The sequence below is a fragment of the Ailuropoda melanoleuca genome, chromosome 10, assembly GCF_002007445.2.
Source record: "Ailuropoda melanoleuca isolate Jingjing chromosome 10, ASM200744v2, whole genome shotgun sequence".
NCBI classification, from domain to species: Eukaryota; Metazoa; Chordata; class Mammalia; order Carnivora; family Ursidae; genus Ailuropoda; species Ailuropoda melanoleuca.
Genome location: NC_048227.1, coordinates 44,991,491 through 45,004,169, shown reverse-complemented (window position 1 = coordinate 45,004,169; position 12,679 = coordinate 44,991,491).

Below are 12,679 nucleotides of genomic sequence, written 5' to 3'. Positions count from 1 at the left end.
AATATTTCCTTTCATTTGACAGTAGATAAAATTAGTGGAACACTCCTATCTCCTCTCTGTCTCTTTAATTCTCTTTGATCCAGGGGACTACACAGCCTTTTCTCATTGAAAAGCTTGAACTTAACATTTCCCTTTTTGTCTTTTGGGAATGACCTGCTTGTCTGGAGTAGGCCTGCACTTCCAAGATTAGGTGCTGCCCCAGGGAGGAGAGGGATGTCGCCCAGCCCGGAGCTGCCTATGGTTTGGGATTTGGTATTAGAAAGCATGCATGCCTACAGATAGAAGCCACGTTCTTCAACACAGACTTTATCAGTAAGAAAGGTGATATTTTGGTTCTACCTGCTTTTTATTTATTTTTTCATTTGGTTTATAATTTGAGTAAAGAAGACAGTTCCAGTAGCGGCTGGCCTCTTCAAAGAATCCAGCAAGGGGCTCAAAGAAGGCTCCTTGAAGGGTGTGGAACTTGAGACGAAGGCTGAGAGAAATGAAGTCTCTAGTGCTCAATCTGTGTCATTGACCTTATCTTTGAATGGGCCTGTCATTCCCAATTCTTTGCCAATACCTCTTTTGACTCTACTGCCAGAATAATCTTTCTTAAAACTGTGCCTGTGACTGAATATCTCAATTACTTTCTTAGCATAACATTCAAGGTTCTTTATGACCAGGGTGACCATTTATCCTGTTTTGTTCCGGAAAGTTCCGGTTTATATCTGTTGTTTTGGTGTCATTATTTATAGCACCTCCTCTTATTCTCAAAGTGTTCTTATTCCAGAAAGTTTTATTGTCACCATATTTATGATCTACCTGACACCTAACCTTTCAGTCTCATCCTGCTACTCTCTCACCTGCATTTCTTGCTCTACCCAGTAAAATCTACTCAGCAATTCCAAACAATGCCTGAGCTTGCCCCTTCTGGCCCTTCGTCAAAGTTGCTCCTTTTCTATGGAAAGCCTTTCCTCCCTTCTCCATTTGGTAAAAGCCTATTTCTTCTTCATGGCCCAGATCCAGAGTACTCTTCTGTCATGCCTTCCATGACCTCTCTCGGCTTATACGAATTCACACTTCATCTGTGTCTGCCACTGGAATGAATTGTACTTTGAGGTTCTAATGCATCAGTATATTTTGAACCATGAATATGATTTAATTTTTGTTAAAACAGAATGTACCTAATGTTAAACAGTGTCTAAAGAGTGAACATTGAGATGAGAGTCTTTCATTATAGTTCAGAGCTGGATACAAGATGCTTTCTGGAAGAGTTAAGCATGGTATAGTGTTAAGCAGGTGACAGAGAACAAGCTCAGATTAAGCGTGACATGTGAGAACACTCCCTGGTGAGGCTGTAACAGTGCTTGTTTAAATGGGTGGTAAACAGTCCAGCTCCAACAGTGGCCCGTGCTAAAGAACCATGGATTTTTATAGATACTGTGAGACATTGTTACACTGTGGGAGTGATTGCATTATAATTATTGCTAACCTGTTTAGTATTCTTTTGAGTCTTTTAATCACTTGATTCAAGTGTACTGTCAAAAATTCTAGTATTCACAACTGTGCTGTGATGACTGACAGAGAGAGAAAGAAGGAAATTGTGCTACTGGTATAGTCACTAAGAGCAAAGGATTTCAAAGAAAAGATCTGGGGACATATTCTGTGGCACCCTAAGTATGACCTTAGATAAATTACTTAAACTTTCTAAGTTTCTTCATCATTAAAAGACAGACAAAAAGGAATGCCTGTGTGGCTCAGTAAGTTAAGTGTCTGTATTTGGCTCAGGTCATGATCCCAGGGTCCTGGGATCGAGTCCTGCATGGGGCTCCTTACTCAGTGGGGAGCCTGCTTCTCCCTTTGCCTGAAGCTCCCCTGCTTGTGCTCTCTCTCTCTGACAAATAAATAAATAAAATCTTTAAAAAAAAAAAAGAGGGACAAAAACACCTATCCTACAAGGGTTGTTATGTTGATTACATAAAATCATCCTTGTAAAGGGCATATAGAGTTAAGTACTCACTCAGTAAGTGTTAGCCACCTCTGCCTAGAAAACATTAATGCACTCAAGTAAATTATGTAATAAGACCGTGGGAACCAGTCAACTGGTGCAACTTCATGTCTGTGGGGAAAAGTATGCAAAAGGAAAGTAAGATATTTGGAATATGTCTCCTTTATTTTTGTTTAAAAGATTTTATTTATTTATTTGACAGAGAGAGACAGCGCAAGAGGGAACACAAGCAAGGGGAGTGGGAGAGGGAGAAGCAGGCTTCCTGCCGAGCAGGGAGCCTAATGTGGGGCTTGATCCCAGGACCCTGGGATCATGACCTGAGCTGAAGGCAGACATTTAACGGCTGAGCCACCCAGGCGCCCTGTGAATATGTCTCTTTTAAACAGCTTTGCAGCCAAGCTGATTCTGAGCCACCCACGCCCGTTTTTATAAACTGGCTCAAGTGGGTTGGCCACTGAGGGACTGACAGAGTGGGCAGGATCTCCTGTTAGTGTACTTCCTTGGGGATAGTTTTCAAACTTGAATACTTTCACATCATTTTTCTCTCTCCAACTCTCTCTCTCTGTGTCTCTCTCTTGCTCTCTTTCTGTCTTTTCTTCCTTTACTTTTTCTTTTTAAAAGAAATTTAAGTGTTTACCTGGCAAGATTCTTTTTGCATCTACTTTCCCAACAAATGCTTCTATACCTGATTATAATAGGACAGAGAATAATTTCTTGTCTTCTCCCCTCACTCTATTTCTAAGCCAAGTATATAGCATGTTGAAGATTTTATTATGTCGTTGTTATTAATCAATGAAAAAAGAATAAAGAACCTTATTCTATTGCCTTCTCTCTCCTTATCATACTCTATGAAAAATAAAAATCAAGAATAATATCCTTCTATAAGGTCTAATAGTAGATTTAGGTACACAAACAGCAGAAATAATTCCCATCCACTTTTGAGAGGAATATAATTCTGAGAATATCTGAGCATTTTTTTCTCTGCTACAGCTGGGAGTCAGTGCATAGGAAGGTCTCCAGATAAAGTGCAGAAGAGAGAAGGGAGGTAAAGATGGGAAGAAGTCAGCTATACTTACGTGGAACAGTAGTGGAAGGTTAATGGAAGACCAACATCAAAAAGTTATTTCTCCTTCTATCCCATTGTTCTCACCCAGATCAATAGTAATCTTGCCTCACAAGTTGTTCTTTTGTTTTCTTATGATAGTGATAATATTAGCAACTTCATAAAGTTGTGTGAGAATTAAACACGACAATAAAAGCAAAACACTAGAAATGATACATTGCACATGTAAGAATTCAATGGTGTTAGTCATTATTATTTTCATTATTTTAGCTTTTATTGTTGGCCCTACCCTGCAGTGATACTAAGGCAGAATAAAATACCAGACAGATTGTGTGATGTGTGTGAGAGAGGAAGGAGAGAAGACAATATTTCCTGTACTGTGATAGGGGTTTGCAGATGAATGCAGAACACACACACACACACGCACACAAAAGCAAAAGCACTCTACTAAGAAGAAAGGGGAGGTCTCATACCCATAAACAGAGGAATATATATGTTCAGTGTCTGATTCCAGCTTGGGAGTAAAAAAGGCAAAGACTGTAAAGTGGTGAAAGGGTAAAAAGGGGGATTGTGCCAGAGTGGAAGTGGAATCAGTAGGTAGGAAGGTCAGATGGTGGATGGATGGTCATGGAGGATGACCCTAGAAATGGGTACAGATAATTAAGACAGTTCCAAGCCAAGCTCCTCAGATTGGCTAGGAGGACAGTATAAGAACAAAGGGCTCTTCTCTGACTAGATTGTTGTGGCAGAGCAGCAACATGAGTGCAAAGCAAAGACAGTGAATTTACCAGAAGAAATTCAGGTCATCTCAGGAGACACATCGGAATATTTAAAGAGATTATGAACAGAAAAATATTCAGAGTTTTGTCCATTGGAAATGAATCAAGATAAATTAGAGAGAAGTATGACCTCAGTCAAAAGGGGGCTCAGACATCAATATTCTCTAGAAACCAATATGATATGAGCTCATAAAAGAATGGGATCAAGTAATTAGCCTAATCTCCCAGGGAGAGTTTCTGAGACAGACTGTTGCCACCCAATCAGATAGTGAGAATTTCCAAGAATATCTTAAGAGTAAATTAATTAACTAGGCTTTTATCTCCTAAAAAAATGAGCAGGGCATCCTCCACATACTCAAAGGCCCATTTGACACACTTGATTGGGGACAAAGATAGTGCAGGTCTTCTCCCATGCTTAAGGATTCACATTTATGTAAACCAACTTACTACAATGCTTGCCTCAGTATAAATGCTGAATAAATGTTAACTATACCTAACACAGAGTACATTTGCATTTTAGCCATATCTTTTTTTTAATTATTATGTTCAGTTAGCCAACATATAGTACATCATTAGTTTTTGATGTAGTGTTCAACCATATCTTTTAATCCTAATATAGGGTATTGATGGAGGACTTTCTAGGACATTGGCAGGACTACAGATAGAGATATTTTGGAGCCAAGAAGACTTTTGCATCTTTCCTTTCCTTCTTTTTTAACAAATATTTATTTATCTATTTTAGAGAGGAAGAGCATAAACAGGGGGAGGAGCGGAGGGAGAGAGAAAATCTTCAAGCAGACTCCCCCCTAAGCTCAGAGACTGATGCAGAGCTTGACACAGGGCTCAATCCCAGGACCCTGAGATCATAACCTGAGCCAAAATCCAGAGCTGGCCACTCAACCAGCTTAGCCACCCAGGCCCCCTGTACCTTTTCAAATCCCCTCAGAAACCCATATATACCTAGAACCAATTCCAACCCAGGCAGTTTTTATAAATGGTTCTGGGAGTTGTCAAGGATTCCACAAAGTAATTTAAACATTTTGGTCCACATTCCTTGGGAAAAGTAAGTCAAATCACTTACCATTTGTGTTTCAAACAGTCTGAAATTGTGAGGTCTTCAGAAAGTCACAAAAGTTCTGTCATGGGACCATGTGAGCTCTTAAAATTTTGTGATTTGGAGCAAGAGGATACATTAAAATTCTTATTAGTTAAAATGAGGGTAATGGAAGCAGAGTACAAAACTGTTCATGTTTATGTAGAAATTAAATATATATGCAATTTAGCTAACAATTACTTGGAAGAACTGTAAATTTGTGGGAAGTTTAGAAAATGAAGTTCAGGGTTACCTGAGAATAAGTGGTTAGCTTTATTTTATCCATCACTGTAATGCAGCTATCAATATTTTTTCAAATAACCTCAAGTTCTCTGAAGTCTTCTGGATTTAACTCAGATTTCTAATACCATTTTAACATTTTACACAGTGGTTTAATAATACAGAGTCTTCAGCTCAAAAAAAAATTAGGAACAGATGGTGAGAATGGACTCATTCCCATTCCTGATGTGCACTTTATTATACTACTTTCAAAGAGTGACTTAAAGCACATTCCAAAAATGTACAGTAGGTGTGTGGATTGTGTCTCCTGAGAAATGACTATTTTGTGGAGTAGACCTTTAACTATTGCTATTCCTAGCTCTGTTTCAGAATGTAATGGGAAAACTTTAGATAAAAAACAAAGCAGATATATATCTAGTGATGAAATGCTCAACACAACGATTACTTTATAACCCATAAACGAATTTTAATATTTAAGTCTCTTTTTATTTTTTAAAAGATTTTATTTATTTATTTGTCATATAGAAAGAGCACAAGCAGGGGGAGAGGCAGGCAGAGCAAGAAGCTGGCACCCCACTGAGAAAGCAGCCCGATGCAGGACTCGATCCCAGGACCTGGGATCATGACCTGAGCCGAAGGCAGACACTTAACTGACTGAGCTGCCCAGGTGCCCCTGGAGTCTCTTTTTAAAATAAAAAGTCAATTCTCCAATATTTAAAAAGGATTTTTACAACATTCAGTATAATACCACAATAGGATATTTTTAATTTTTTAAATTTAACTTTTAATTAATTTTTGTTGAGTTATAACTGATAACATTACATTAATTTCAAATGTAAGCATAATGATTCAATATATTATATAATGCAAAATGATCACCACAATGACATATTTTTATATACCTGATTTCAGAAATTAATTATGCAAAGATAAGATAAAAATAATAGTAGTAATACCTAATATCAAGTGATCAGTTATTACTTACCAGGCATTATATTAAGTGGTGTTTATTTTGAAATATCACTTTTGCTCAAGATTACTCCAGTTTTTGCAAATACATTTTTAGATATAAATTTATCCCCAAATCATAGATGAGAAAATAGATACAAAGAAATTAAGTATTTTGCCTTCCCAAGATTTATAAATAACATACTCTGTTAGATGGCAATTAATAGTAACATCTGAATCAATAGTAGAATAGGGAATATTTAAATGTATACCTACAGAGTAAAAAACTGTGATTTTTGAATGATTACAGTATAATTTGTGTCTATCAGAAATGTAGATAGCAATGAGTAACTTTTCTCCAAGTATACCATTGGCTCGATGTACTCCAACTACATCCCTAAACCCTAGAATTGTGTTTAAAATTTGATATTCTGCTTCATATGTCATAGCTATTTTATTAGAATAATAAACAGAATGCAGAGGTTAGGAGAGGCGGATGTACCTTTGTAGTGGTAATATCTTGCTATGAGACTCTGCCTGGGGGTGAGGGAAGTGTGGTCTCTCTAGATAGATAGATAGATAGATAGATAGATAGATAGATAGATAGATAGATAGAAAATAATGATTCAGGTCTGCTGCTGTAATAAAACACAAATACTACCAAATGACTGAATAAAATATACTTTGGTGTTCTTGAGTCATACCTTCTCTTAGGGAGATTTTCAAAATGGCATCCTGTCTTTGAACAGTAAATATTTTCTTCATGTGACCCCTGAAAGATCATGCTTGCCTGAGAAGTACAAGATGGCTAATGAAACAAAAGATCCATTTTATCAAGCAACCCAGTGCTGGCTTGCATTTCCCCTGGATTTACAATTTAGGAAGACTCTACTGATTTAAGCTCAGAATTAGTTCTTGCCAACCTTGTATGCTGTATAAAGCAGTGGTTCATAATGTGGATATACATTAGTGTATATCACAATCACCTGGAGGCTTGTTAAAATTCAGTTTATTTGGGATACCACCCCCAGAGTTTTGGATTCATTAGGCCTAGAATGGGGCTAAAGAATTTGCAACTCTAACAAGTTCCCAAGTGATGCTGATATCGCTAGTTGAGAGATCACACTTTGAGAATCACAATGCAGTGCATGCTATGTGAGTCTTAAAACCAAGCATTAACCATTTTGATTTGTATATGATTTTTAATAACTGTGATTATTCTTAGAGTAAATTGATATTATTTAAAATTTTATAGTTAATGTGTATATGTATTAAATATATATGTATTTATTTAATAATTCATAGCTCCCTTTTTTCAAGGATGGCTGCCCTATACATGCTTCTCTTCTGGGCACTTGGATCTTAAAAAAAAAAAATAGAAATGTAAAATTTTGTGAAGGGATAGATGCACGTATGTAAACCTTCCTATATTACCATCAATTTTAGGTGGCAATTTTGCTTAAATGAAAGGATTGTTTAAATGAAAAATCTGGTAATATGCTTCAAGTTGATCTTTCTAAATAGACAATATTATAAAGAATTATCATCTGCAGCTTCCCAGAGTACATACAAACCATATAAAGTAACTGAGGCTTTGTGTTAGATGAGTCCCATTATTTTCTCTTTTACAGAGAATATCACTTCTTTTAATAGGATAAGAAATAGTATAAATAAAGTTTTGCCTAGCACAATTCCTTCAGGTTTGGAGAACAAATCTTTGGTATTACTTATGTATGCCTTCTCTTTTCAGTAAGTTTACCCTATACACCTAATCTTGAAATTAAAGATTGACTAATACTATTAAAAAAAAACATTAAAAGTTAAAAAAAAAAAGCCTCACATCTGTTTGCAAAGTAATTTTGCAGTCACTAAGAGTAAAACTATATTACTATCAGGAGACACAAAAGAAGGCCAGAGGAGTTGTAGTTCTCGGCTTGTTTGTATTGTGAGGCACAGTTAAACAAATAGTGTCTCCCTTCCAGGGCTCAGAACCCCAGCCAATAATACAGCTGAGGGCTGAAACTATTTGAAAGGGTGATGTGGCTTTTGTTGGGATCTGGCTGGATGACACTCCTTAGTGGAAAGCAAAAGGGCTCTTGCTCTACCACAAATGCTTTAAGAGGCAAGGAGCTTTAGAGAGGGACGACAGCAGAAACGATCAGAAGATTAATGAGGATCCCCACAGCCTGTTCTTTTATGGATTGCCAGGAACTCTTTCATCAACTATATTTACTGAGCAAGTGAATCGACTGCAAAAAATTGTGTGTATATATACATAGAAGGATTTTCTGTGAGATTGCTTTAAGGTAAGAGACCCTAAACAAAAGGGTTAACAACATTTTATTAATAATGAAAAACTCAAGGAAAAATAAAAAGAAACAAGGGAAAAAGCTAGGAAAACTTTCATTGTGCATGCCGATTAGACGTTTTGCTCTTCATTGCCAACAAGCTTCTTTGGGGTTTTCTCACAAACGTAAAGAAAGTAATGTAGGATGAAAGTAAAATATATCATACTAACAATGTATTAATGTATATGATAAATCATTTTAAAACTGCTTAACAAATTGTATTTGGTATTTCAACAATAAAATATAGATTTATGAATTCATGACATAAAATTGAGGAAAAATGAGTATTTATTAATTGCAACAAGTTTGATATCAAGTTTATGTACTGCCCATATAAAACTCATGGTTTTTTTTTTTAAATAAACAGTGAACAGGTTTTACTCTATTAATGATTTAGAGCAGCAGAGTAAGTTTAAACTTCAGATTCCAAGTAAACTGTCAGAATAAGTCATGCAATTCTGTATTACTTTTAAAATAAATGCATCTCCAATAAAGACAGCCCCCTTCTTTTGTAGCTTCTACCTTCCCTTCCTTACTGCCTCCCAACAGTGGTAAGCATGTACAGCTCTAGCAGAAAATAAGCAAGTTAACCTAAAAAGCACATATGAAAACTCTGCTAAGAAAGGGTGCTCTATTCCATTGACAGGGACAATTGCAACAAAGTTAAACTCTTTGTTAAAAACTGTTTTTGGATACCAGATTTTATAAAATTTAACATAGGTATCATGTGGCCTCCATACCATTTTGGATCACTTTATAATGTTCCTAAACAAAACAGGATCCTAAACACAGATGTATATTGACCCAGGATACAATTCATTTAAGGAAAGAAACCAGGGACACCTGGGTGGCTCAGTGAGTTAAGCATCCGCCTTCGGCTCAGGTCCAGATCTCAGGGTCCTGGGATCAAGTCCTACATTGGGCTCCCTGCTCAGCAGGGAGCCTGCTTCTCCCTCTGCCTGCTCTGCCTGCTGCTCCCCTGCTTGTGTTCTCTCTCTTAAAAAAAGAAGAAAAGAAAAGAAAAGAAAAAAAAGAAAAGAAAAGAAAAGAAAAAGAAGCCAAACTAGTGTAATGGAGTCTGAGCACCATCAAAACTCATAATGTAACCTAACCCCAGCCACATATCCATAGTAAAGAATATCATAGTAAGAGGGATGTACTGTATCATCATTAGTAGAAGACAATTACGAATGTCAACTGTGTATGACTTAGAACAAAATTAAACACTTTATATTTAAATATGATCTTTTCAAAAATATCATATTTCGGAAATAGTATTGCTTGCACAGTCATATTATATCCATTTGCCTCTTGTTTAACCAAACCCTAAGACTCTTCCATTAGGTGAATCAGAAGCGTCATTTACCAGATTAATAAAAAGTGTAAAGCAGCCGATCTGTCCTCTCCTTTCTGAACCAATCCTTTAAAACACAGTAATAAATAAAATGCTAGACTTCAAAGATGTTCCCTGTAAGGCAGCAGGCAGACCAGAAAAGTAATCACATGTACAAAGAAGAATTGAAAGTAAGGTATATCTCTAAAAAAACAAGATTTAGGATAAATTTATTTACAGAATTAGAGCTATTTTAAGGATACTTTCTAATCCTGGTTTGGCACTGATAAAATATTTCAATGATAGGAAAAACTTTAAAAAGCCCAAGAATGTGCCACCTAGATTTTAGTTATCAGTTTGCCATATTTGCTTCAGATAGTCTTCCTTCCTTCCTCCCTCTATTTTATTCTTTTGTTAATTAAACATTATAATTTAATCTTAAAGCTATTTACCATATTCGCTAATCTCATTCCCTTATCTCCCTCCCACTGGTAGCCCCTATCCAGAAACTCAGTTTGTTTTAGTCCTATTAATGTTTTAATTCTTTTAAAACACATGTATGTTTTCACAGACAATATACAGCATTGTTCTATATTGTTCCATGTGTTTATGCACCTTATATAAATGACATCATACTTTTTGTACCATTCTGCAACTTGGACATTTTTACTAAATATTATATTTTTGAAATTTAATCATTTTGGTACATATCTTTTGAACTTACTTGTTTTAGCTCTAAATGACATTTTATTATATATATAATATCATTTATTTCCTCATTTCTCCCATTGATTAGTGTTTTGGTTGCTTCCACTTTTTTCTAATTTCTACCCTATGAATAATAATAAATATTGTGCTTGTTTTCAGATAAAATTTATGACATTGGCTCAAATTTCAGGCTTCTTTCTCCTCCTGCATCTTTCTCCCTTTCCTCTCCTCCTCTTTCTCACCTTTTCTCTTCTTCCCCTCCCTTTCTCCTCCTCCTCCTTCTTCCTCTCCTTTCCTTCTCTCTTTTAACTTTAATTGATTTATATACTGATAATGGATAAAATCTTCTATATTCACAATAGTCAAATTTATCCTCCCATAAAAAGATAACCATTTTGATGAAGGATTTGGAACCTATGCCGTATAAGGCTGAGGTAAAAGTCTCAAAGATTTATCTTTGAGAGGAGACTATAAGGAGACATAAAAACACTCCTAATTATATAGTGTTTACTGTTTCTATGCTTTATTTCATTGACACTTGGGAATATCATAAGTTAAGTGTCATTACCCCTCTCCTAGAAATGAGGAAACTAATGTTCCCTGGTCTGTATCACCTGATGAAGGTCATAGAACCAATAAAAACTGAAGCCAGGTTTAGAACTTAAATCCTTCTAAACTTGAACTGTTGCTTGGTCATTGTACTGTATAATTTTCTGAGACTGCCACAACAAATACCACCAACTGAGGGGCTTAAACAAGAGAAATTTATTCGCTCACAGCTCTGAAGACCAAAAGTCCAAAATCAAGGTGTCACACTCCCTTAGAGGGCTCTAAGGGAGAATCGATTCCTCCTTGCCTCTTCCAACTTCTGGTGGTTCCACACATTCTTTGGCTTGTGAGTGCTTCTTATCTCTGTCTCTGTCTTCACATAATAATAACATCTCTTATCACATCATACAATGATCCCTCTTTTCAGTGGTTGGGCTCATTAGTTCTAGTCTCTTAGCAAGTTTAATGATTATGACACAATACTGGTGCCTATATTCATTTAATGGTGCACTAGATCTCTAGGGCTTATTTTCTACTCATCGCCAGTTTGTACTCTTAAACAACCATCCTATCGCCTCAACTCCATCCCCTGGAGCACCATTTTACTTTCTGCTATTATTAGTTGGCTTTTTTAGATTCTACATATAAGTGATATCATACACTATTTCTCTGTCTGACTTATTTCATTTAGCATATGTTCAAGGTCCACCCATGTTGTTGCAAATGGCAAGATACCCTTCTATCTCATGACTGAATAATACCATGGAACAAATTCTTAAACAGGTACAGGGGAAAAAAGCCTTCTAAGCTCCCTTTCAACATTACATTCTAAACTTCAAACTTAAACTGAAGTGTTCATAAGTTAGCTCTATTTTTCATGATAGAAGCCATACTAGTTACCATGTCATACAATTTGTGTTGAAATAAGACTGAAGGGATGCCTGGGTGGCTCAGTCAGTTAAACCTGTGCCTTCGGCTCAGGTCATGATCCCAGGGTTCTGGGATCAAGTCCCATATCGGGTTCCTTGCTCAGCGGGGAGCCTGCTTCTCCCTCTCCCTCTGCCTGCCACTCCCCCTGCTTGTGCTCTCTCTCTCTTTTTCTCTCTGATAAATAAATGAATGAATGAATGAATAAATAAATAAATAAATAAATAAATAAATAAAATATTTAAAAAAAAAGAAAGAGCACTGGAGCACATGCAAGAATGTTCTTTCAGTTGATTTGTGGAAATGGTAGTAAGAGTTATCATGGTGTAGTAGATCCAGTATGCAAAAACCCAACTGGTTTTAATATTTTCAATTTTTGTTGACTAGGTGGTAGGAATGTAAGTTACAATAATACTAATACGTAGGAGGCAGTGGGTTTTACTGAAGAGCATGAAGTTTTAAATCTGATATACCTGAATTTAAATCTTGTGCTTGATCACTATGTAGGTTATCTAAGAGGTAGTCTTCTCTCACTTTAAAATTCTGAGAAATAATGAGAACTTGACAGTCCTATGAAGATTTTCTGAATTATCAGACCTAAGATCTTATTATATAACAGTTGCTCAAAAATGTTAAATCTCTTTCTAGTGATTAACTGGCTACACTTAATGGGCTCTTCCATTAAAGTGAATAATCCATAC